Source organism: Schistocerca americana, chromosome X (genome assembly GCF_021461395.2).
Source record: "Schistocerca americana isolate TAMUIC-IGC-003095 chromosome X, iqSchAmer2.1, whole genome shotgun sequence".
NCBI lineage: Eukaryota > Metazoa > Arthropoda > Insecta > Orthoptera > Acrididae > Schistocerca > Schistocerca americana.
This window is the reverse complement of record NC_060130.1, coordinates 2,332,026-2,358,785: the sequence shown is the minus strand read 5'-3', so window position 1 is coordinate 2,358,785 and position 26,760 is coordinate 2,332,026.

Genomic DNA, 26,760 nt, shown 5'->3' with positions numbered 1-26,760 from the left:
GATTTTTGAATCCGACGCGAAAATGATAGTTAATTGTAACGTTCAACGCCTCTTAATGACGATGGAACAGTCAAATTGCGTCGAGACTCAGTACATCGTCCTTCAGCCGACTTGTCTCCAAGGGGAGATTTCTGCCTCAAGCACCTTATGGTCCGTCTCCAGTGCATCTAGATTTTCGAATCCGACGAAAAACTGATAGTTAATTGTAACATTCAGGGCCTCCTAATGACGATGGAACACTCAAATTACGTCACGAACCAATGCATCGTTCTCCAGCCAACTTGTCTCCAAGGGTCTATTGCTGCCTCAGCACCTTATGATCGTTTCCCTGCGAGTCTTGATTTTCGATCCCGACGCCAAACTGATAGTCAATTGTAACATTCAGGGCCTCCTATTGACGATGGAACACTCAAATTGAGTCGAGACCCAATACATCGTCCTCCAGCCGACTTGTCTCCATGGGGATATTGCTACCTCGGGCACCTTAAGGTCGTTCTGCTGTGAGTTTAGATATTCGAATCCGACTCGAAACTGATTGTTAATTGTAACGACCAGGGCTTCCAAATGACGATGGAACACTCAAATTGCGTCAAGATTCGATACATCGTCATTCAGCCGACTTGTCTCCAAGGGTCTAATGCGCCTCGGGCACCTTATGGTCGTTCTCTTGTGAGTATCGATTTTCGAATCCGACGCAAAACTGATAGTTAATTGTAACGTTCAGGGCCTCCTAATGACGATGGAATACTCAAATTGCGTCGAGGTTGAGTACATCGTCCTCCAGCCGACGTGCCTCCAAGGAGATATTGCTGCCTCGGGCTCCATATGGTCCGTCTCCTGTGAGCCTAGATTTTCGATTCCGACGCTAAAATGATAGTGAGGTGTAACGATCAGCGCCTCCTAATTATGATGGAGCACTCAAATAGCGTCGAGATTCAATACATCGTCCTCCAGCCGACTTGTCTCCAAGGGGATATTGCTGCATCGGGCTCCATACGGTCCGTCTCCTGTGAGTCTAGATTTTTGAATCCAAAGCGAAACTGACAGTTAATTGTGACGTTCAGGGCCTCCTAATGACGATGGAACACTCAAATTGCGTCCAGATACAATACATCGTCCTTCAGCCGACTTGTCTCCAAGGGTCTATTACTGCCGCGGGCACCTTATGGTCGTTCTCCTGTGACTCTAGATTTTGGATTCCGACGCAAAAGTGATTGTTATTTGTACCGTTCAGCGCCTCCTAATGACGATGTAACACTCAAATTGCGTCGAGATTCAATACATCGCCCTCCAGCCGACTTGTCTCCAAATAGCTGCATCTGGCACCATATGGTCCGTCGCCTGTGAGTCTAGATTTTTGAATCCGACGCGAAACTGATAGTTAATTGTAACGTTCAACGCCTCTTAATGACGATGGAACAGTCAAATTGCGTCGAGACTCAATACATCGTCCTTCAGCCGACTTGTCTCCAAGGGGAGATTTCTGCCTCAAGCACCTTATGGTCCGTCTCCAGTGCATCTAGATTTTCGAATCCGACGAAAAACTGATAGTTAATTGTAACATTCAGGGACTCCTAATGACGATGGAACACTCAAATAACGTCACGAACCGATGCATCGTTCTCCAGCCAACTTGTCTCCAAGGGTCTATTGCTCCCTCGGGCACCTTATGATCGTTTCCCTGCGAGTCTTGATTTTCGATCCCGACGCCAAACTGATAGTCAATTGTAATATTCAGTGCCTCCTATTGACGATGGAACACTCAAATTGAGTCGAGACGCAATACATCGTCCTCCAGCCGACATGTCTCCATGGGGATATTGCTGCCTCGGGCACCTTAAGGTCGTTCTGCTGTGAGTTTAGATATTCGAATCCGACGCGAAACAGATTGTTAATTGTAACGATCAGGGCTTCCAAATGACGATGGAACACTCAAATTGCGTCAAGATTCAATACATCGTCATTCAGCCGACTTGTCTCCAAGGGTCTAATGCGCCCCGGGCATCTTATGGTCGTTCTCTTGTGAGTATCGATTTTCGAATCCGACGCAAAACTGATAGTTAATTGTAACGTTCAGGGCCTCCTAATGACGATGGAATACTCAAATTGCGTCGAGGTTAAGTACATCGTCCTCCAGCCGACGTGCCTCCAAGGGGATATTGCTGCCTCGGGCACCATTTGGTCCGTCTCCTCTGAGACTACATTTTCGATTCCGACGCAAAAATGATAGTGAGATGTAACGATCAGCGCCTCCTAATGATGATGGAACACTCAAATTGCGTCGAGATTTAATACATCGTCCTCCAGCCGACTTGTATCCAAGGGGATATTGCTGTCTTGGGCACCATATCATCCTTATCTTGAGAGTAGATTTTCGAATCCGACGCTAAAATGATAGTTAATTGTAACGTTCAGCGCCTCCTAATGACGATGGAACACTCAAATTGCGTCGAGGGTCAATACATCGTCCTCCAGCCGCCTTGTCTGCAAGTGGATATTGCTCCCTGGGGCTCCATGTGGTCCGTCTCCTGTTAGTCTATATTTTCGAATCCGACGCAAAATTGATAGTTAATTGTAAAGTTCAGAGCCTCCTACTGACGATGGAACACTCAAATTGCGTCGATATTCATTACATCGTCTTCCAGCCGACATGTCTCCAAGGGGATATCGCTGCCTCGGGCACCAGATGGTCCGTCTCCGGTGCTTCTACATTTTCGAATCGGACGCAAAACTGATAGTTAATTGTAACATTCAGGGCCTCCTAATGACGATGGAACACTCAAATTGCGTCGCGAAACAATACATCGATCTCCAACCGACTTGTCTCCAAGGGTCTATTTCTGCTCGGGCACCTTATGATCGTTCTCCTGTGAGTCTAGATTTTCGAACCCGACGCCAAACTGATAGTTAATTGTAACATTCAGGTCCTCCTAATGACGATTGAACACTCAGATTGCGTCGAGATTCAATACATCGTCCTCCAGCCGAATTGTCTCCATGGGGATATTGCTGCCTCGGGCACCTTATGGTCGTTCTCCAGTGAGTCTATATTATCGAATCCGACGCGAAACTGATTGTTGATTGTAACGTTCAGGGCTTCCTGATTACGATGGAACACTCAAATTGCGTCGAGATACAATACAATGTCAATCAGCCGACTTGTCTGCAGGGGTCTATTGCTGCCTCGGGCACCTTACGGTCGTTCTCCTGTGAGTCTAGATTTTAGAATCCGACGCAAAACTGATAATTAATTGTAACGTTCAGGGCCACCTAATGCCGATGGAACACTCTAATTGCGTCGAGATCCAATACATCGTCCTCCAGCCGACTTGTATCCAAGGGGATATTGCTGTCTCGGGCATAAAATGATCCTTTTCCTGTGAGTCTAGATTTTTGAATCTGACGCCAAAATGATAATTAATTCTAACGTTCAGCGCTTCCTAACGACGATAGAAAAAACAAATTGCGTCGAGATTCAATACATCGGTTTCCAGCCGACTTGTCTCCAAGGGGATTTTGCTGTCTCGGGCACCAAATGATCCTTCCCTGTGAGTCTAGATTTTCGAATCCGACGCAAAAATAATAGTGCCATGTAACGATCAGCGCCTCCTAATTGTGATGGAGCACTCAAATTGCGTCGAGATTCAATACATCATCCTCCAGCCGACTTGTCTCCAAGGGGATATTGCTGCCTCGGGCTCCATATGGTCCGTCTCTTGTCAGTCTAGATTTTTGAATCCAAATCGAAACTGACAGGTAATTGTGACGTTCAGGGCCTCCTAATGACGATGGAGCACTCAAATTGCGTCGAGATTCAATACATCGTCCTCCAGCCGACTTGTCTCCATGGGGATATTGCTGCCTCGGGCACCTTCAGGTCGTTCTGCTGTGAGTTTAGATATTCGAATCCGACGCAAAAGTGATTGTTATTTGTACCGTTCAGCGCCTCTTAATGACGATGGAACAGTCAAATTGCGTCGAGACTCAGTACATCGTCCTTCAGCCGACTTGTCTCCAAGGGGAGATTTCTGCCTCAAGCACCTTATGGTCCGTCTCCAGTGCATCTAGATTTTCGAATCCGACGAAAAACTGATAGTTAATTGTAACATTCAGGGCCTCCTAATGACGATGGAACACTCAAATTACGTCACGAACCAATGCATCGTTCTCCAGCCAACTTGTCTCCAAGGGTCTATTGCTGCCTCAGCACCTTATGATCGTTTCCCTGCGAGTCTTGATTTTCGATCCCGACGCCAAACTGATAGTCAATTGTAACATTCAGGGCCTCCTATTGACGATGGAACACTCAAATTGAGTCGAGACCCAATACATCGTCCTCCAGCCGACTTGTCTCCATGGGGATATTGCTACCTCGGGCACCTTAAGGTCGTTCTGCTGTGAGTTTAGATATTCGAATCCGACTCGAAACTGATTGTTAATTGTAACGACCAGGGCTTCCAAATGACGATGGAACACTCAAATTGCGTCAAGATTCGATACATCGTCATTCAGCCGACTTGTCTCCAAGGGTCTAATGCGCCTCGGGCACCTTATGGTCGTTCTCTTGTGAGTATCGATTTTCGAATCCGACGCAAAACTGATAGTTAATTGTAACGTTCAGGGCCTCCTAATGACGATGGAATACTCAAATTGCGTCGAGGTTGAGTACATCGTCCTCCAGCCGACGTGCCTCCAAGGAGATATTGCTGCCTCGGGCTCCATATGGTCCGTCTCCTGTGAGCCTAGATTTTCGATTCCGACGCTAAAATGATAGTGAGGTGTAACGATCAGCGCCTCCTAATGATGATGGAACACTCAAATTGCGTCGAGATTCAATACATCGTCCTCCAGCCGACTTGTCTCTAAGGGGATATTGCTGCCTGGGGTTCCATATGGTCCGTCTCCTGTGAGCCTAGATTTTTGAGTCCGACGCGAAACTGATAGTTAATTGTAACGTTCAACGCCTCCTATTGACGATGGAACACTCAAATTGCGTCGCTAAACAATACATCGTTCTCCAGCCGACTTGTCTCTAAGGGTCTATTGCTGCCCCGGGCACCTTATGGTCGTTCTCCTGTGAGTCTAGATTTTCTAACCCGACGCCAAACTGATAGTTAATTGTAACATTCAGGTCCTCCTGATGACGATGGAACACTCAAATTGCGTCGAGATTAAATACATCATCCTCCAGCCGACTTGTCTCCATGGGGATATTGCTGCCTCGGGCACCTTATGGTCGTTCTCCAGTGAGTCTAGATTTTCGAATGGGACGCGAAACTGATTGTTAATTGTAACGTTCAGGGCTTCCTAATTACGATGGAACACTCAAATTGCATCGAGATTCAATACATCGTCATTTAGCCGACTTGTCTGCAGGGGTCTTATGCTGTCTCGGGCACCAAATGATCCTTCCCTGTAAGTCTAGATTTTCGAATCCGACGCAAAAAAATAGTGCGATGCAACGATCAGCGCCTCCTAAATATGATGGAGCACTCAAATTGCGTCGAGATTCAATACATCGTCCTCCAGCCGACTTGTCTCCAAGGGGATATTGCTGCCTCGGCCACCATATGGTCCGTCTCCTGTGAGACTAGATTTTCGATTCCGACGCAAAAATGATAGTGAGATGTAACGATCAGCGCCCCCTAATGAAGATGGAACACTCAAATTGCGTCGAGATTCAATACATCGTCCTCCAGCCGACTTGTATCCAAGGGGATATTGCTATCTCGGGCACTATATCATCCTTATCTTGAGAATAAATTTTCGAATCCGACGCTAAGATGATAGTTAATTGTAACGTTCAGCGCCTCCTAATGACGATGGAAAACTCAAATTGCGTCGAAGGTCAATACATCGTCCTCCAGCCGACTTGTCTACAAGGGGATATTGCTCCCTCGGGCACCTTATGGTCGTTCTCCTGTGAGTCTAGATTTTAGAATCCGACGCAAAACTGATAATTAATTGTAACGTTCAGGGCCACCTAATGACGATGGAACACTCAAATTGCGTCGAGATTCAATACATCGGCCTCCAGCCGACTTGTCTAAAAGGGGATATTGCTGCCTCGGGCACCTTATGGTCGTTCTCCTGTGAGTCTAGTTTTCGAATCCGAGGCGAAACTGATAGTTAATTGTAACGTTCAGGCCCTCCTAATGACGATGGAACTCACAAATTGCGTCGAGACTCAATACATCGCCCTCCAGCCGACATGTCTGCAAGGCGCTATTGTTGCCTCGGGCACCTTATGGTCGTTCTCCTATGAGTATACATTTTCTAATCCGAAGCAAAAGTGATTGTTATTTGTAACGTTCAGGGCCTGCTAATGACGACGGAACACTCAAATTGCGTCGCGATTCCAGACATCGTCCTCCAGTGGACTGGTCTCGAAGGGGATATTGCTGCCTCGGGCACCTTATGGTCCGTCTCCAGTGAGTCTAGATTTTCGAATGCGAAGAAAAACTGATAGATAATTGTAACATTCAGGGCCTCCTATCGACGATGGAACACTCATATTGCGTAGAGATTCAATACATCGTCATTCGGCCGACTTGTCTCCAGCGGTCTATTGCTGCCTCGGGCACCTTATGGTTGTTCTCCTGTGAGTCTAGATTTTAGAATCCGACGCAAAACTGATAGTTAATTGTAACGATCAGCGCCATCTAATGACGATGGAACACTCAAATTGCGTCGAGATTCAATCTATCGGCCTCCAACCATCTTGTCTCCAAGGGGATATTGCTGTCTCGGGCATCTTATGCTAATTCCCCTGTGAGTCTAGATTTTCGATTCCGATGCGAAACTGATAGTTAATTGTAACGTTCATTGCCTCCTAATGACGATGGAAAACTCATATTGCGTCATGATTCAATACATCGTCCTCCAGCCGACTTGTATCCCAGTGGATATTGCTGTCTTGTGCACCATATTGCTGCCTGGGGTTCCATATGGTCCGTCTCCTGTGAGCCTAGATTTTTGAATCCGACGCGAAACTGATAGTTAATTGTAACGGTCAGGGCCTTCTAATGGCGATGTAACACTCAAATTGCGGCGATATTCAATACATCGTCCTCCAGCCGACTTGTCTCCAAATAGCTGCCTCGGGCACCATATGGTCCGTCTCCTGTGAGTCTAGATTTTTGAATCCGCCGCGAAACTGATAGTTAATTGTAACGTTCAACGCCTCCTATTGACGATGGAACACTCAAATTGCGTCGCTAACCAATACATCGTTCTCCAACCGACTTGTCTGCAAGGGTCTATTGCTGCCTGGGGCACCATATGATCGTTCTCCTGTGAATCTATATTTTCTAATCCGACGCAAAACTGATAGTTAATGGTAACGTTCTGGGCCTCCTAATGTCGATAGAACACTCAAATTGTGTCGAGGTTCAATACATCGTCCTCCAGCCGACTTGTCTCCATAGGGATATTGCTGCCTCGGGCTCCTTATGGTAACTCTCCTGTGAGACTAGATCTTCGAGTCCGACGCGAACCTGATTGTTAATTGAACATTCAGGCCTTCCTAATGACGATGGAACACTCAAATTGCGTCGAGACTCAATAAATCGGCATTCAGCCGAATTGTCTTCAGGGTTCTATTGCTGCCTCGGGCACCATATAGTTGTTCTCCTGTGAGTCTCGATTTTCGAATCCGACGCAAAACTGATAGTTAATTGTAACGTTCAGGGCCTCCTAATGACGATGGAACACTCAAATTGCGTCGAGGTTCAATACATCGTCCACCAGAGTACTGGTCTCCAAGGGGATATTGCTGCTTCGGGTTCCATATGGTCTGTCTCCTGTGAGTCTAGATTTTGGAATCCGACGCAAAAGTCATTGTTATTTGTACCGTTCAGGGCCTCCTAATGACGATGTAACACTCAAATTGCGTCGAGATTCAATACAACGTCTTTCAGCCGACGTTTCACCAAGGGTAGCCTCAGGCAACTTATGGTCGTTCTCTTGTGAGTCTAGATTTTCGAATCCGACGCAAAACTGATTGTTAGTAGTAACGTTCAGGGCCTCCTATTGACGATGGAACACTCAAATTGCGTCGAGATTCAATACATCTTCCTCCAGCCGACCTGTCTCCATGAGGCTGCCTCCGGCACCTTATGGTCGATCTCCAGTGAGTCTAGATTTTCGAATCCGACGGCAAAATGATAGTGAATTGTATCGTTCAGGGCCTCCTAATGACAATGGAACATTCAAATTGCGTCGAAATTCAATACATCGGACTCCAGCCGACTTGTCTCCAAGGCGACATTGCTGCCTCGGGCACCATATGGTCCGTCTCCTGTCAGTCTAGATTTTCGATTCCGATGCGAAACTGATAGTTAATTGTAACGTTCAGGGCCTCCTAATGACGGTGGAACACTCAAATTGCGCCGAGATTCAATACATCGTCTTTCAGCCGACTTGTCTTCAAGGTTCTATTGCTGCCTCGGGCACCTTATGGTTGTTCTCCTGTGAGTCTCGATTTTCGAATCCGACGTAAAACTGGTAGTTAATTGTATCGTTCAGGGCTTCCTAATGACGATGGAACACTTAAATTGCGTCGAGATTCAATACATCGGCCTCTAGCCGACTTGTCTCCAAGGGTCTATTGCTGCCTCGGGCACCTTATGGTCGTTCTCATGTGAGTCTAGATCTTCGAATCCGACGCATAACTGATAGTTAATTGAAACGTTCAGCGCCTCCTAATGACGATGGTGCTCTCAAATTGGTTCGAGATTCAATACATCGTCCTCCTGCCGACTTGTCTCCAAGGGGATATTGCTGCCTCGGGCACCTAATGGTCGATCTCCAGTGAGTCTAGATTTTCGAATCCGACGGCAAAATGATAGTGAATTGTATCGTTCAGGGCCTCCTAATGACAATGGAACATTCAAATTGCGTCGAAATTCAATACATCGGACTCCAGCCGACTTGTCTCCAAGGCGACATTGCTGCCTCGGGCACCATATGGTCCGTCTCCTGTCAGTCTAGATTTTCGATTCCGATGCGAAACTGATAGTTAATTGTAACGTTCAGGGCATCCTAATGCCGATGGAACACTCATATTGCGTCGAGATTCAATACATCGTCCTCCAGCCGACTTGTATCTCAGGGGATATTGCTGTCTCGTGCACAATATGATCATTCTCTTGAGAGTAGATTTTAGAATCCGACCCAAGAATGATAGTTAATTGTAACGTTCAGCGCCTCCTAATGACGATGGAACACTCAAATTGCGTCGAGATTCAGTACATCGTCCTCCAGCCGACTTGTCTCCAAGGGGATATTGCTGCCTTGGCCACCATACGGTCCATCTCCAGTGAGTCTAGATTTTCGAATCCGACGCAAAACTGATAGCTAATTGTAACGTTCAGCGCCTCCTAATGACGATGGAACACTCAAATTGCGTCGAGGTTCAACATCTCGTCCTCCAGCCGACTTGTCTCCATGGGGATATTGCTGTCTCGGGCACCAAGTGATCTTTCTCCTTTGAGTCTAGATGTTCGAATCCGACGCATAACTGATAGTTAATTGTAACGCTCAGCGACTCCTAATGACGATGGAACACTCAAATTGCGTCGAGATTCAATACATCGTCCTCCAGCCGACTTGTCTACAAGGGGATATTGCTGCCTCGGGCACCATATGGTCCGTCTCCTGTGATTCTAGCTTTTCGAATCCGACGCGAAACTGATAGTTAATTGTAACGTTCAGGACCATTAATGACGATGGAACACTCAAATTGCGTTGAGATTCAATACATCGTCCTTCAGCCGACATGTCTCCAAGAGTCTACTGCTGCCTCGGACACCTTATGGTCGTTCTACTGTGAGTCTAGATTTTCGAATTCGACGCAAAACTGATGGTTAATTGTAACGTTCAGGGCCTCCTAATGACGATGGAACACTCAAATTGCGTCGAGATTCATTACATCGGCCTCGAGACGACTTGTCTCCAAGGGTCTATTGCTGCCTCGGGATGCTTATGGTCGCTCCCCTGTGAGTCTAGATTTTCGAATTCGACGCAAAACAGAAAGTTAATTGTAACGTTCACGGCCTCATATTGACGAACGAACACTCAAACTGCGTCGAGATTCACTACATCGTCCTCGAGCCGACTTGTCTCCAAGGGGATATTGCTGCCTCGGGCACCTTATGGTCGTTCTCCTGTGAGTCCAGATTTTCGAATCCGACGCATAACTGATAGTTCATTGTAACGTTCAGGGCCTCCTAATGTCGATAGAACACTCAAAATGCGTCAAGATTCATTACATCGTCCTCCAGCCGACTTGTATCTCAGGGGATATTGCTGTCTCGTGCACAATATGATCATTATCTTGAGAGTAGATTTTAGAATCCGACCCAAGAATGATAGTTAATTGTAACGTTCAGCGCCTCCTAATGACGATGGAACACTCAAATTGCGTCGAGATTCAGTACATCGTCCTCCAGCCGACTTGTCTCCAAGGGGATATTGCTGCCTTGGCCACCATACGGTCCTTCTCCTGTGAGTCTAGATTTTCGAATCCGACGCAAAACTGATAGCTAATTGTAACGTTCAGCGCCTCCTAATGACGATGGAACACTCAAATTGCGTCGAGGTTCAATATCTCGTCCTCCAGCCGGCTTGTCTCCAAGGGGATATTGCTGTCTCGGGCACCAAATGATCCTTCTCCTTTGAGTCTAGATGTTCGAATCCGACGCATAACTGATAGTTAATTGTAGCGCTCAGCGCCTCCTAATGACGATGGAACACTCAAATTGCGTCGAGATTCAATACATCGTCCTCCAGCCGACTTGTCTCCAAGGGGATATTGCTGCCTCGGGCACCATATGGTCCGTCTCCTGTGATTCTAGCTTTTCGAATCCGACGCGAAACTGATAGTTAATTGTAACGTTCAGGACCATTAATGACGATGGAACACTCAAATTGCGTTAGATTCAATACATCGTCCTTCAGCCGACATGTCTCCAAGAGTCTACTGCTGCCTCGGACACCTTATGGTCGTTCTCCTGTGATTCTAGATTTTCGAATTCGACGCAAAACTGTTGGTTAATTGTAACGTTCAGGGCCTCCTAATGACGATGGAACACTCAAATTGCGTCGAGATTCATTACATCGGCCTCGAGACGACTTGTCTCCAAGGGTCTATTGCTGCCTCGGGCTGCTTATGGTCGCTCTCCTGTGAGTCTAGATTTTCGAATTCGACGCAAAACAGATAGTTAATTGTAACGTTCACGGCCTCATATTGACGAACGAACACTCAAACTGCGTCGAGATTCACTACATCGTCCTCGAGCCGACTTGTCTCCAAGGGGATATTGCTGCCTCGGGCACCTTATGGTCGTTCTCCTGTGAGTACAGATTTTCGAATCCGACGCATAACTGATAGTTCATTGTAACGTTCAGGGCCTCCTAATGTCGATGGAACACTTAAAATGCGTCGAGATTCATTACATCGTCCTCCAGCCGACTTGTCTCCATTAGCATATTGCTGCCTCCGGCTCCTTATGGTCGCTCTCTTGTGAGATTAGATTTTCGAGTCCGACGCGAAACTGATTGTTAATTGTAACGTTCAGGGCCTCCTAATAACGTTGGAACACTCAAATTGCGTCGACATTCTATACATCGGCCTCCAGCCGGCTTGTCTCCAAGGGTCTATTGCTGCCTGGGGTACCTTATGAACTTCTCCTGTGAGTAGATTTTCGAATCCGACGCTAAAATGCTAGTTAATTGTAACGCTCGGCGCCTCTTAATGACGATGGAACACTCAAATTTCGTCGAAAGTCATTACATCGTTCTCCAGCCGACTTGTCTCCAAGGGTCTATTGTTGCCTCGGGCATCTTATAATCGTTCTCCTGTGAGTCTAGATTTTCGAACGCGACGCAAAACCGATAGTTAATTGTAACGTTCAGGGCCACCTATTGACGATGGAACACTCAAGTTGCGTCGAGATTTACTACATCGTCCTCCAGCCGACGTGTCTCCAAGGGGATATCGCTGCCTCGGGCACCACATGTTCCGTCTCCGGTGATTCTACGTTTTCGAATTCGACGCAAAACTGATAGTTAATTGTAACCTTCAGTGCGTCCTAATGACGATGGAGCACTCAAATTGCGTCGCCATTCAAAGCATCGTCCTCCAGCGGACTGGTCTCCAAGGGGATATTTCTGACTCGGGCACCGTATGGTCCGTCTTCAGTGAGTCGAGAGTTTCGAATCCGACGAAAAACTGATAGTTAATTGTAACATTCAGCGCCTCATAATGACGATGGAACACTCAAATTGCGTCGCGATCCAATGCATCGTCCTCCAGCCGACTTGTCACCATGTGGATATTGTTGCCTCGGGCTCCTTATGGTCGCTCTCCTGTGAGTCTAGATATTTGAATCCGACGCAAAACTGATTGTTAATTGTAACGTTCAGGGCTTCCTAATGACGATGGAACACTCAAATTGCGTCGAGATTCAATACATCGTCCTTCAGCCGACTTGTCTCCAAGGGTCTATTGCTGCCTCGGGCACCTTATGGTCGTTCTCGTGTGAGTCTAGATTTTCTAATCCGACGCAAAACTGATTGTTAATTGTATCGTTCAGGGCCTCCTAATGACGATGGAATACTCAAATTGCATCGAGATTCCATACATCATCCTCCAGCCGACTTGTCTCGAAGGGGATATTGCTGCCTCGGGCACCATGTGGTCCTTCTCCTGTGAGTCTAGATCTTTGAATCCGACGCGAAACTGATAGTTAATTGTAACGTTCAGGGCCTCCTAATGACGATGAAGCACTCAAATTGCGTCGCAATTCAATACATCTTCCTCTAGCGGACTGGTCTGTAAGGGGATATTGCTGCTTCTGGCACCTTATGATTCGTCTCCAGTGAGTCTAGATTTTCAAATCCGACGAAAAACTGATTGTTAATTGTAACGTTCATGGCTTCCTAATGACGATGGAACACTGAAATTGCGTCGGGATTCAATACCTCGTCAGTCAGCCGATTTATCTCCAAGGGTCTATTGCTGCCTTGGGCACCTTATGGTCGCTCCCCTGTGAGTCTAGATTTTCGAATCAGACGGGAAACTGATTGTTAATTGTAACGTTCAGGGCTTCCTAATGACGACGGAACACTCAAATTGCGTCGAGATTCAATACATGGGCCTCGAGCCGACTTGTCTCCATGGGGATTTTGCTGCCTCGGGCTCCTTAAGGTCGCTCTCCTGTGAGTCTAGAGTTTCGAATCCTAGGCGAAACTGATTGTTAATTGTAACCTTCAAGGTTTCCTAATGACGATGGAACACTCAAATTGCGTCGAGATTCAATACATCGTCCTTCAGCCGACTTGTCTCCAAGAGTCTATTGCTGCATCGGGCACCTTATGTTCGTTCTCCTGTGAGTCTAGATTTTCGAATCCGTCGCAAAACATATAGTTAATTGTAACGTTCAGATCCTCCTATTGACGATGGAGCACTCAAATTGCGTCGCGATTCAAAACATCGTCCTCCAGCGGACTGGTCTCCAAGGGGAAATTTCTGCCTCGGGCACCTTATGGTCCGTCTCCAGTGAGTCGAGATTTTCGAATCCGACAAAAAACTGATAGTTAATTGTAACATTATGGGCCTCCTAACGACGATGGAACACTCAAATTGCGTCGCGATCCAATACATCGTCCTCCAGCCGACTCAACTCCATGGGGATACTGCTGCCTCGTGCTCCTTATGATCGCTCTCCTGTGAGTCTAGATTTTGGAATCCGACGCGAAACTGATTGTTAATTGTAACGTTCAGGGCTACCTAATGACGATGGAACACTCAAATTGCGTAGAGATTCAATGCATCGGCATTCAGCCGATTTGTCTCCAAGGGTCTATTGCAGCCTTGGGCACCTTATGGTCGTACCCCTGTGAGTCTAGATTTTCGAATCCGACGAAAAACTGATAGTTAATTGTAACATTCATGGTCTAATAAAGACGATGGAACATTCAAATTGCGTCACGATCCAATACATCGTCCTCCAGCCGACTTATCTCCAAGGGTTTATTGCTGCCTCGGGCACCTTATGATCGTTCTCCTGTGAGTCTAGATTCCCGAACCGGACACAAAACTAATATTTAATTGTAACGTTCAGGGCCACCTAATGACGATGGAACACTCAAATTGCGTCGAGATTCAATACATCGTCCTCCAGCCGACTTGCCTCCAAGGGGATATTACTGTCTCGGGCACCATGTGATCCTTCTCCTGTGAGTCTAGATTTTAGAATCCGACGCGAAACTGATAGTTAATTGTAACGTTCAGGGCCTCCAAATGATGATGGAACACTCAAATTGCGTCGAGATTCAATACATCGGCCTCCAGCCGACTTGTCTCCAATTGGAAATTCTGCCTCGGGCACCTTATGGTCCGTCTCCTGTGAGTTTAGATTTTGGAATCCGACGCAAATATGATAGTTAATTGTAACGTTCAGCGCATCCTAATAACGATGGAACACTCAAATTGCGTCGAGAGTCAATACATCGACCTCCAGCCGACTTGTCTCCAAGGGGATATTGCTGCCTCGGGCACCATATGGTCCGTCTCCGGTGAGTCTAGATTTTCGAATCCGACGCGAAACTGACTGTTATTTGTAACGACTAGGGCTTCCAAATGACGATGGAACACTCAAATTGCGACGAGATTCAATACATCGTCCTTCAGCCGACTTGGCTCCAGGGGTCTATTGCTGCCTCGGGCACCTTATGGTCGTTCTCCTGTGAGTCTAGATTTTCGAATCCGACGCAAAGCTGATAGTTAATTGTAACGTCAGGGCCGCCTAATGACGATGGAACACTCAAATTGCGTCGAGATTCAATACATCGTCCTCCAGCCGACTTCTCTCCATGGGGATATTGCTGCCTCGGGCACCTTATGGTCGCTCTCCTGTGAGTCTAGATTTTCGAATCCGACGCGAAACTGATTGTTAATTGTAACGTTCGTGGCTTCCTAATGACGATGGAACACTGAAATTGCGTCGAGATTCAATACCTCGTCATTCAGCCGATTTGTCTCCAAGGGTCTATTGCTGCCTCGGCCACCTTATGGTCGTTCCCCTGTGAGTCTAGATTTTCGAATCCATCGCGAAACTGATTGTTAATTGTAACGTTCAGGGCTTCCTAATGACGATGGAACACTCAGATTGCGTCGAGATTCAATACATCGTCATTCAGCCGACTTGACTCCAAGGGTCTATTGCTGCCTCGGGCACCTTATGGTCGTTCCCCTGTGAGTCTAGATTTTAGAATCCGACGCAAAACTGATAGTTAATTGTAACGTTCAGGGCCTCCTAATGACGATGGAACACTCAAATTGCGTCGAGATTCAATACTTCTGCTTCCAGCCGACCTGTCTCCAGGGGGACATTGCTGCCTCGGGCACCATATGGTCCGTCTCCGGTGAGTCTAGATTTTCGATTCCGATGCGGAACTGATAGTTAATTGTAACGTTCAGGGCCTCCTCAAGACGACGGAATTCTCAAATTGCGTCGAGATTGAATACATCGGCCTCCAGCCGACTTGTCTTCAAATGTCTATTGCTGCCTCGGGCACCTTGTGGTCGTTCTCCTGTGAGTCTAGATTTTCGAATCCGACGCAAAAATAATAGTTAATTATAACGTTCAGCGCCTCCTAATGGCGATGGAACACTCAAATTGCGTCGAGAGTCAATACATCGTCCTCCAGCCGACTTGTCTACAAGGGAATATTGCTGCCTCGGGCTCCATGTGGTCCGTCTCCTGTGAGTCTAGATTTTCGAATCCGACGCAAAACTCATAGTTAGCTGTATCGTTCAGGGCCTCCTAATGACGATGGGGCACTCAAATGGCGTCGCGATTCAATACATCGTCCTCCAGCGGACTGGTCTCCAAGGGGATATTGCTGCCTCGGGCACCTTATGGTCCGTCTCTAGTGAGTCCACATTTTCGAATCCGAAAAAAAACTGATAGTTAATTGAAACATTCAGGGCCTCCTAATGACGATGGGGCACTCAAATTGCGTCGAGGTTCAATACATCGTCCTCCAGCCGACTTGTCTCCAAGGGGTATTGGTGCCTCGGGCACCATATGGTCCGTCTCCTGTGAGTCTACATTTTCGAATCCGACGCAAAAATGATAGTTAATTGTAGCGTTCAGCGCCTCCTAATGACGATGGAACACTCAAATTGCGTCGAGAGTCAATACATCGTCCCCCAGCCGACTTGTCTCCAAGGGGATATTGCTGCCTCGGGCACCTTATAGTCGTTCTCCTGTGAGTCTAGAATGTCGAATCCGACGCATATCTGATAGTTTATTGCAAATTTCAGCGCCTGCTCATGACGATGTTGAACTCAAATTGCGTTGAGATTCAATACATCGGCCTCCAGCCGACTTGTCTCCAAATGTCTATTGCTACCTCGGGCACCTTGTGTTCGTTCTCCTGTGAGTCTAGATTTTCGAATCCGACGCATAACTGATAGTTAATTGTAAAGTTCAGGGCCTCCTAATGTCGATGGAACAATCAAATTGCATCGAGATTCAATACATCGTCCTCCAGCCGACTTGTCACCAAGGGTCTATTGCTTCCTCGGGCACCATATGGTCGTTCTCCTGTGAGTCTAGATTTTCGAATCCGACGCAAAAATGATAGTTAATTGCAACGTTCAGCGCCTCCTAATGACGGTGGAACTCTCAAATTGCGTCGAGAGCCAATATATCGTCCTCCAGCCGACTTGTCTACAAGGGGATATTGCTGCCTCGAGCTCCATGTTGTCCGTGTCATGTGAGTCTAGATTTTCGAATCCGACGCGAATCTGATAGTTAATTGTAACGCTCAGGGCCTCCTAATGAAGACGGAACACTCAAATTGCGTCGAGATTCAATACAACGGTCTCCAGCCGACTTGTCTTAGAGGGTCTATTGCTGCCTCGTGCACCTTATGGTCCGTCTCCAGTGAGTCTAGATTTTCGAATCCGACGAAAAACTGATAGTTAATTGTAACATTCACGGTCTAATAAAGACGATGGAACATTCAAATTGCGTCACGATCCAATACATCGTCCTCCAGCCGACTTATCTCCAAGGGTTTATTGCTGCCTCGGGCACCTTACGATCGTTCTCCTGTGAGTCTAGATTCTCGAACCGGACGCAAAACTGACATTTAATTGTAACGTTCAGGGCCACCTAATGACGATGGAACACTCAAATTGCGTCGAGATTCAATACATCGTCCTCCAGCCGACTTGCCTCCAAGGGGATATTACTGTCTCGGGCACCATGTGATCCTTCTCCTGTGAGTCTAGATTTTAGAATCCGACGCGAAACTGATAGTTAATTGTAACGTTCAGGGCCTCCAAATGATGATGGAACACTCAAATTGCGTCGAGATTCAATACATCGGCCTCCAGCCGACTTGTCTCCAAGGGGAAATTCTGCCTCGGGCACCTTATGGTCCGTCTCCTGTGGGTCTAGATTTTCGAATCCGACGCAAATATGATAGTTAATTGTAACGTTCAGCGCCTCCTAATGACGATGGAACACTCAAATTGCGTCGAGAGTCAATACATCGACCTCCAGCCGACTTGTCTCCAAGGGGATATTGCTGCCTCGGGCATCATATGGTCCGTCTCCGGTGAGTCTACATTTTCGAATCCGACGCGAAACTGACTGTTATTTGTAACGACTAGGGCTTCCAAATGACGATGGAACACTCAAATTGCGTCGAGATTCAATACATCTGCATTCAGCCGATTTGTCTCCAAGGGTCTATTGCTGCCTCGAACACCTTATGGTCGTTCCCCTGTGAGTCTAGATTTTCGAATCCGACGCGAAACTGATTGTTAATTGTAACGTTCATGGCTTCCTAATGACGATGGAACATTGAAATTGCGTCGAGATTCAATACCTCGTCTTTCAGCCGATTTGTCTCCCAGGGCTTATGCTGCCTCGGGCACCTTATGGTCGTTCCCCTGTGAGTCTAGATTTTCGAATCCATCGCGAAACTGATTGTTAATTGTAACGTTCAGGGCTTCCTAATGACGATGGAACACTCAGATTGCGTCGAGATTCAATACATCGTCATTCAGCCGACTTGACTCCAAGGGTCTATTGCTGCCTCGGGCACCTTATGGTCGTTCCCCTGTGAGTCTAGATTTTCGAATCCGACGCGAAACTGATTGTTAATTGTAACGTTCATGGCTTCCTAATGACGATGGAACATTGAAATTGCGTCGAGATTCAATACCTCGTCATTCAGCCGATTTGTCTCCCAGGGCTTATGCTGCCTCGGGCACCTTATGGTCGTTCCCCTGTGAGTCTAGATTTTCGAATCCATCGCGAAACTGATTGTTAATTGTAACGTTCAGGGCTTCCTAATGACGATGGAACACTCAGATTGCGTCGAGATTCAATACATCGTCATTCAGCCGACTTGACTCCAAGGGTCTATTGCTGCCTCGGGCACCTTATGGTCGTTCCCCTGTGAGTCTAGATTTTCGAATCCGACGCAAAACTGATAGTTAATTGTAACGTTCAGGGCCTCCTAATGACGATGGAACACTCAAATTGCGTCGAGATTCAATACTTCTGCTTCCAGCCGACTTGTCTCCAAGGGGACATTGCTGCCTCGGGCACCATATGGTCCGTCTCCGGTGAGTCTAGATTTTCGATTCCGATGCGTAACTGATAGTTAATTGTAACGTTCAGGGCCTCATCAAGACGACGGAATTCTCAAATTGCGTCGAGATTGAATACATCGGCCTCCAGCCGACTTGTCTTCAAATGTCTATTGCTGCCTCGGGCACCTTGTGGTCGTTCTCCTGTGAGTCTAGATTTTCGAATCCGACGCAAAAATAATAGTTAATTATAACGTTCAGCGCCTCCTAATGGCGATGGAACACTCAAATTGCGTCGAGAGTCAATACATCGTCCTCCAGCCGACTTGTCTACAAGGGAATATTGCTGCCTCGGGCTCCATGTGGTCCGTCTCCTGTGAGTCTAGATTTTCGAATCCGACGCAAAACTCATAGTTAATTGTATCGTTCAGGGCCTCCTAATGACGATGGGGCACTCAAATGGCGTCGCGATTCAATACATCGTCCTCCAGCGGACTGGTCTCCAAGGGGATATTGCTGCCTCGGGCACCTTATGGTCCGTCTCTAGTGAGTCCACATTTTCGAATCCGAAGAAAAACTGATAGTTAATTGTAACATTCAGGGCCTCCTAATGACGATGGGGCACTCAAATTGCGTCGAGGTTCAATACATCGTCCTCCAGCCGACTTGTCTCCAAGGGGTATTGGTGCCTCGGGCACCATATGGTCCGTCTCCTGTGAGTCTACATTTTCGAATCCGACGCAAAAATGATAGTTAATTGTAGCGTTCAGCGCCTCCTAATGACGATGGAACACACAAATTGCGTCGAGAGTCAATACATCGTCCCCCAGCCGACTTGTCTCCAAGGGGATATTGCTGCCTCGGGCACCTTATAGTCGTTCTCCTGTGAGTCTAGAATGTCGAATCCGACGCATATCTGATAGTTTATTGCAAATTTCAGCGCCTCCTCATGACGATGTTGAACTCAAATTGCGTTGAGATTCAATACATCGGCCTCCAGCCGACTTGTCTCCAAATGTCTATTGCTACCTCGGGCACCTTGTGTTCGTTCTCCTGTGAGTCTAGATTTTCGAATCCGACGCATAACTGATAGTTAATTGTAAAGTTCAGGGCCTCCTAATGTCGATGGAACAATCAAATTGCATCGAGATTCAATACATCGTCCTCCAGCCGACTTGTCACCAAGGGTCTATTGCTTCCTCGGGCACCATATGGTCGTTCTCCTGTGAGTCTAGATTTTCGAATCCGACGCAAAAATGATAGTTAATTGCAACGTTCAGCGCCTCCTAATGACGGTGGAACTCTCAAATTGCGTCGAGAGCCAATATATCGTCCTCCAGCCGACTTGTCTACAATGGGATATTGCTGCCTCGAGCTCCATGTTGTCCGTGTCATGTGAGTCTAGATTTTCGAATCCGACGCGAATCTGATAGTTAATTGTAACGCTCAGGGCCTCCTAATGAAGACGGAACACTCAAATTGCGTCGAGATTCAATACAACGGTCTCCAGCCGACTTGTCTTAGAGGGTCTATTGCTGCCTCGTGCACCTTATGGTCCGTCTCCAGTGAGTCTAGATTTTCGAATCCGACGAAAAACTGATAGTTAATTGTAACATTCACGGTCTAATAAAGACGATGGAACATTCAAATTGCGTCACGATCCAATACATCGTCCTCCAGCCGACTTATCTCCAAGGGTTTATTGCTGCCTCGGGCACCTTATGATCGTTCTCCTGTGAGTCTAGATTCTCGAACCGGACGCAAAACTGACATTTAATTGTAACGTTCAGGGCCACCTAATGACGATGAAACACTCAAATTGCGTCGAGATTCAATACATCGTCCTCCAGCCGACTTGCCTCCAAGGTTATATTACTGTCTCGGGCACCATGTGATCCTTCTCCTGTGAGTCTAGATTTTAGAATCCGACGCGAAACTGATAGTTAATTGTAACGTTCAGGGCCTCCAAATGATGATGGAACACTCAAATTGCGTCGAGATTCAATACATCTGCATTCAGCCGATTTGTCTCCAAGGGTCTATTGCTGCCTCGAACACCTTATGGTCGTTCCCCTGTGAGTCTAGATTTTCGAATCCGACGCGAAACTGATTGTTAATTGTAACGTTCATGGCTTCCTAATGACGATGGAACATTGAAATTGCGTCGAGATTCAATACCTCGTCATTCAGCCGATTTGTCTCCCAGGGCTTATGCTGCCTCGGGCACCTTATGGTCGTTCCCCTGTGAGTCTAGATTTTCGAATCCATCGCGAAACTGATTGTTAATTGTAACGTTCAGGGCTTCCTAATGACGATGGAACACTCAGATTGCGTCGAGATTCAATACATCGTCATTCAGCCGACTTGACTCCAAGGGTCTATTGCTGCCTCGGGCACCTTATGGTCGTTCCCCTGTGAGTCTAGATTTTCGAATCCGACGCAAAACTGATAGTTAGTTGTAACGTTTAGGGCCTCCTAATGACGATGGAACACTCAAATTGCGACGAGATTCAATACTTGTGCTTCTAGCGGACTTGTCTCCAAGGGGACATTGTTGCCTCTAGCACAATATGGTCCGTCTCCGGTGAGTCTAGATTTTCGATTCCGATGAGAAACTGATAGTTAATTGTATCATTCAGGGCCTCCTAATGCCGATGGAACACTCAAATTGCGTCGAGATTCAATACATCGGCCTCCAGCCGACTTGTCTTCAAATTTCTATTGCTGCCTCGGGCACCTTGTGGTCGTTCTCCTGTGAGTCTAGATTTTCGAACCCGACGCAAAACTGACAGTTAATTGTAAGTTTCAGGGCCTCCTAATGACGATGGAATACTCAAATTGCGTCGAGATTAAATACATCGCCCTCCAGCCGACTTCTCTCCATGGGGATATTGCTGCCTCGGGCACCTCATGGTCGTTCTCCTGTGAGTCTAGATTTTCGATTCCGATGAGAAACTGATAGCTAATTGTATCATTCAGGGCCTCCCAATGCCGATGGAACACTCAAATGGCGTCGCGATTCAATACATCGTCCTCCAGCGGACTGGTCTCCAAGGGGATATTGCTGCCTCGGGCACCTTATGGTCCGTCTCTAGTGAGTCCACATTTTCGAATCCGAAGAAAAACTGATAGTTAATTGTAACATTCAGGGCCTCCTAATGACGATGGGGCACTCAAATTGCGTCGAGGTTCAATACATCGTCCTCCAGCCGACTTGTCTCCATGGGGTAATGCTGCCTCGGGCACCATATGGTCCGTCTCCTGTGAGTCTACATTTTCGAATCCGACGCAAAAATGATAGTTAATTGTAGCGTTCAGCGCCTCCTAATGACGATGGAACACTCAAATTGCGTCGAGAGTCAATACATCGTCCCCCAGCCGACTTGTCTCCAAGGGGATATTGCTGCCTCGGGCACCTTATAGTCGTTCTCCAGTGAGTCTAGAATGTCGAATCCGACGCATATCTGATAGTTTATTGCAAATTTCAGCGCCTCCTCATGACGATGTTGAACTCAAATTGCGTTGAGATTCAATACATCGGCCTCCAGCCGACTTGTCTCCAAATGTCTATTGCTACCTTGGGCACCTTGTGTTCGTTCTCCTGTGAGTCTAGATTTTCGAATCCGACGCATAACTGATAGTTAATTGCAAAGTTCAGGGCCGCCTAATGTCGATGGAACAATCAAATTGCATCGAGATCCAATACATCGTCCTCCAGCCGACTTGTCTCCAAGGGTCTATTGCTTCCTCGGGCACCATATGGTCGTTCTCCTGTGAGTCTAGATTTTCGAATCCGACGCAAAAATGATAGTTAATTGTAACGGTCAGCGCCTCGTAATGACGGTGGAACTCTCAAATTGCGTCGAGAGCCAATATATCGTCCTCCAGCCGACTTGTCTACAAGGGGATATTGCTGCCTCGGGCTACATGTTGTCCGTGTCCTGTGAGTCTAGATTTTCGAATCCGACGCGAATCTGATAGTTAATTGTAACGCTCAGGGCCTCCTAATGAAGACGGAACACTCAAATTGCGTCGAGATTCAATACAACTGTCTCCAGCCGACTTGCCTTAGAGGGTCTATTGCTGCCTCGGGCACCCTAGGGTCGTTCTCCTGTGAGTCTAGATTTTCGAATCCGACGCATAACAGATAGTTAATTGTAAGGGCCTCCTAATGACGATGGGGCACTCAAATGGCGTCGCGATTCAATACATCGTCCTCCAGCGGACTGGTCTCCAAGGGGATATTGCTGCCTCGGGCACCTTATGGTCCGTCTCCAGTGAGTCTACATTTTCGAATCCGACGAAAAACTGATAGTTAATTGTAACATTCAGGGCTTCCTAATGACGATGGGGCAGTCAAACTGCGTCAAGGCTCAATACATCGTCCTCCAGCCGACTCGTCTCCAAGGGGTATTGCTGCCTCATGCACCATATCGTCGTTCTCCTGTGAGTCTAGATTTTCGAATCCGACGCAAAACTCATAGTTAATTGTATCGTTCAGGGCCTCCTAATGACGATGGGGCACTCAAATGGCGTCGCGATTCAATACATCGTCCTCCAGCGGACTGGTCTCCAAGGGGATATTGCTGCCTCGGGCACCTTATGGTCCGTCTCTAGTGAGTCCACATTTTCGAATCCGAAGAAAAACTGATAGTTAATTGTAACATTCAGGGCCTCCAAATGACGATGGGGCACTCAAATTGCGTCGAGGTTCAATACATCGTCCTCCAGCCGACTTGTCTCCAAGGGGTATTGCTGCCTCGGGCACCATATTGTCCGTCTCCTGTGAGTCTACATTTTCGAATCCGACGCATAAATGATAGTTAATTTTAGCGTTCAGCGCCTCCTAATGACGATGGAACACTCAAATTGCGTCGAGAGTCAATACATCGTCCCCCAGCCGACTTGTCTCCAAGGGGATTTTGCTGCCTCGGGCACCTTATGGTCGTTCTCCTGTGGGTCTAGAATGTCGAATCCGACGCATATCTGTTAGTTTATTGAAAAATTTCAGTGCCTCCTCATGACGATGTTGAACTCAAATTGCGTCGATATTCAATACATCGGCCTCCAGCTGACTTGTCTCCAAATGTCTATTGCAACCTCGGGCACCTTGTGGTCGTTCTCCTGTGAGACTAGATTTTCGAATCCGACGCATAACTGATAGTTAATTGTAAAGTTCAGGGCCTCCTAATATCGATGGAACACTGAAATTGCATCGAGATTCAATACATCGTCCTCCAGCCGACTTGTCACCAAGGGTCTATTGCTTCATCGGGCACCATATGGTCGTTCTCCTGTGAGTCTAGATTTTCGAATCCGACGCTAAAATGATAGTTAATTGTAATGTTCAGCGCCTCCTAATGACGGTGGAACACTCAAATTGCGTCGAGAGCCAATACATCGTACTCCAGCCGACTTGTCTACAAGGGGATATTGCTGCCTCGGGCTCCACGTGGTCCGTGTCCTGTGAGTCTAGATTTTCGAATCCGACGCGAATCTGATAGTTAATTGTAACGCTCAGGGCCTCCTAATGAAGACGGAACACTCAAATTGCGTCGAGATTCAATACAACGGTCTCCAGCCGACTTGTCTTAGAGGGTCTATTGCTGCCTCGGGCACCTTAGGGTCGTTCTCCTGTGAGTCTAAATTTTCGAATCCGACGCATAACTGATAGTTAATTGCAACGTTCAGCGCCTCCTAATGACGATGGAACACTCAAATTGCGTAGAGAATCAATACATCGGCCTTGAGCCGATTTGTCTCCAATTTTCTATTGCTGCCTCGAGCACCTTGTGGTCGATCTCCTGTGAGTTCAGATTTCTCGAATCCGACGCATAACTAATAGTTAATTGTAAAGTTCAGGACCTCCTAATGACGATGGAACACTCAAATTGCGTCCTGAGCCAATACATCGTACTCCAGCCGACTTGTCTACAAGGGGATATTGCTGCCTCGGGCTCCACGTGGTCCGTGTCCTGTGAGTCTAGATTTTCGAATCCGACGCGAAACTGGTTGTTAATTCTAACGTTCAGGGCTTCCTAATGACGATGGAACACTCAAATTGCGTCGAGATTCAATACATCATCATTCAGCCGATTTGTCTCCAAGGGTCTATTGCTGCCACGGTCAGCTTAAGGTCAATCTCCTGTGATTCTAGATTTTCGAATCCGACGCAAAACTGATAGTTAATTGTAACGTTCAGGGCCTCCTAATGACGATGGAACACTCAAAATGCGTCGAGATTCAATACTTCTGCTTCCAGCCGACTTGTCTCCAAGGGGACATTGCTGCCTCTAGCACCATATGGTCCATCTCCGGTGAGTCTACATTTTTGATTCCGATGCGAAACTGATAGTTAATTGTAACGTTCAGGGCCTCCTAATGGCCATGGAACACTCAAATTGCGTCGTGATTCAATACATCGGCCTCCAGCCGACTTGTCTTCAAATGTGTATTGCTGCCTCGGGCACCTTCTGGTCGTTCTCCTGTGAGTCTAGATTTTCGAATCCGACGCATAAATGGTAGTTAATTGTAAAGTTCAGGAGCTCCTAATGACGATGGAACACTCAAACTGCGTTGAGATTCAATACATCGTCCTTCATCCGACTTGTCACCAACTTTCTATTGCTGCCTCGGGCACCTTATGGTCGTTCTCCTGTGAGTCTAGATTTTCGAATCCGACGCAAAAATAATAGCTAATTGTAACGTTCAGCGCTTCCTAACGACGATGGAACACTCAAATTGCGACGAGATTCAATGCATCGGCCTCCAGCCGATTTGTCTTCAAATGTCTATTGCTGCCTCGGGCACCTTGTGGTCGTTCTCCTGTGAGTCTAGATTTTGAAATCCGACGCATAACTGATAGTTAATTGCAACGTTCAGCGCCTCCTAAAGAAGATGGAACACTCAAATTGCGTCGAGATTCAATACATCGTCCTCCAGCCGACTTGTCTACAAGGGGATATTGCTGCCTCGGGCTCCATGTGGTCCGTGTCCTGTGAGTCTAGATTTTCGAATCCGACGCGAAACTGATTGTTAATTGTAACGTTCAGAGCTTCCTAATGACGATGGAACAAAGAAATAGCGTCGAGATTCAATACCTCGTCATTCAGCCGATTTGTCTCCAAGGGTCTATTGCTGCCTCGGGCACCTTATGGTCGTTCTCCTGTGAGTATAGATTTTCGAATCCGACGCAAAACTGATAGTTAATTGTAACGTTCAGGGCCTCCTAATAACGATGGAACACTCAAATTGCGTCGAGATTCGATACTTCTGCTTCCTGCCGACTTGTCTCCAAGGGGACTTTGCTGCCTCGGGCACCATATGGTCCGTCTCCGGTGAGTCTAGATTTTCGATTCCGATGCGGAACTGATAGTTAATTGTAACGTTCAGGGCCTCCTAATGACGATGGAACACTCAAATTGCGTCGAGAATCAATACAGAGTCCTTCAGACGACTTGTCTCCTAGAGTCTATTGCTGGCTCGGACACCTTATTGTCGTTCTTCTGTGAATCTAAATTTTCGAATCCGTCGCATAACAGATAGTTAATTGTAACGTTCAGGGCCTCCTAATGACGATGGAACACTCAAATTGCGTCGAGAATCAATACAGAGTCCTTCAGACGACTTGTCTCCTAGAGTCTATTGCTGGCTCGGACACCTTATTGTCGTTCTTCTGTGAATCTAAATTTTCGAATCCGACGCATAACTGATAGTTAATTGTAACGCTCAGCGCCTCCTAATGACGATGGAACACTCAAATTGCGTCGAGATTCAATACATCGTCCTCCAGCCGACTTGTCTGCAAGGGGTTATTGCTGGCCCGGGCACCATATGCTCCGTCTCCTGTGACTCTAGATTTTCGAATCCGACGCGATACTGATAGTTAACTGTAACGTACAGGGCCACCTAATGACGATGGAACACTCAAATTGCGTCGAGATTCAATACATCGTCCTACAGCCGATTTGTCTCCAAATTTCTAATGCTGCCTCGGGCACATTATGGTCGTTCTCCTGTGAGTCTAGATTTTCGAATCCGAAGCAAAACTGATAGTTAATTGTAACTTTCAGGGCCTCCTAATGAGGATGGAATACTCAAAATGCGTCGAGATTCAATACCTCGGCCTCGAGCCGACTTGT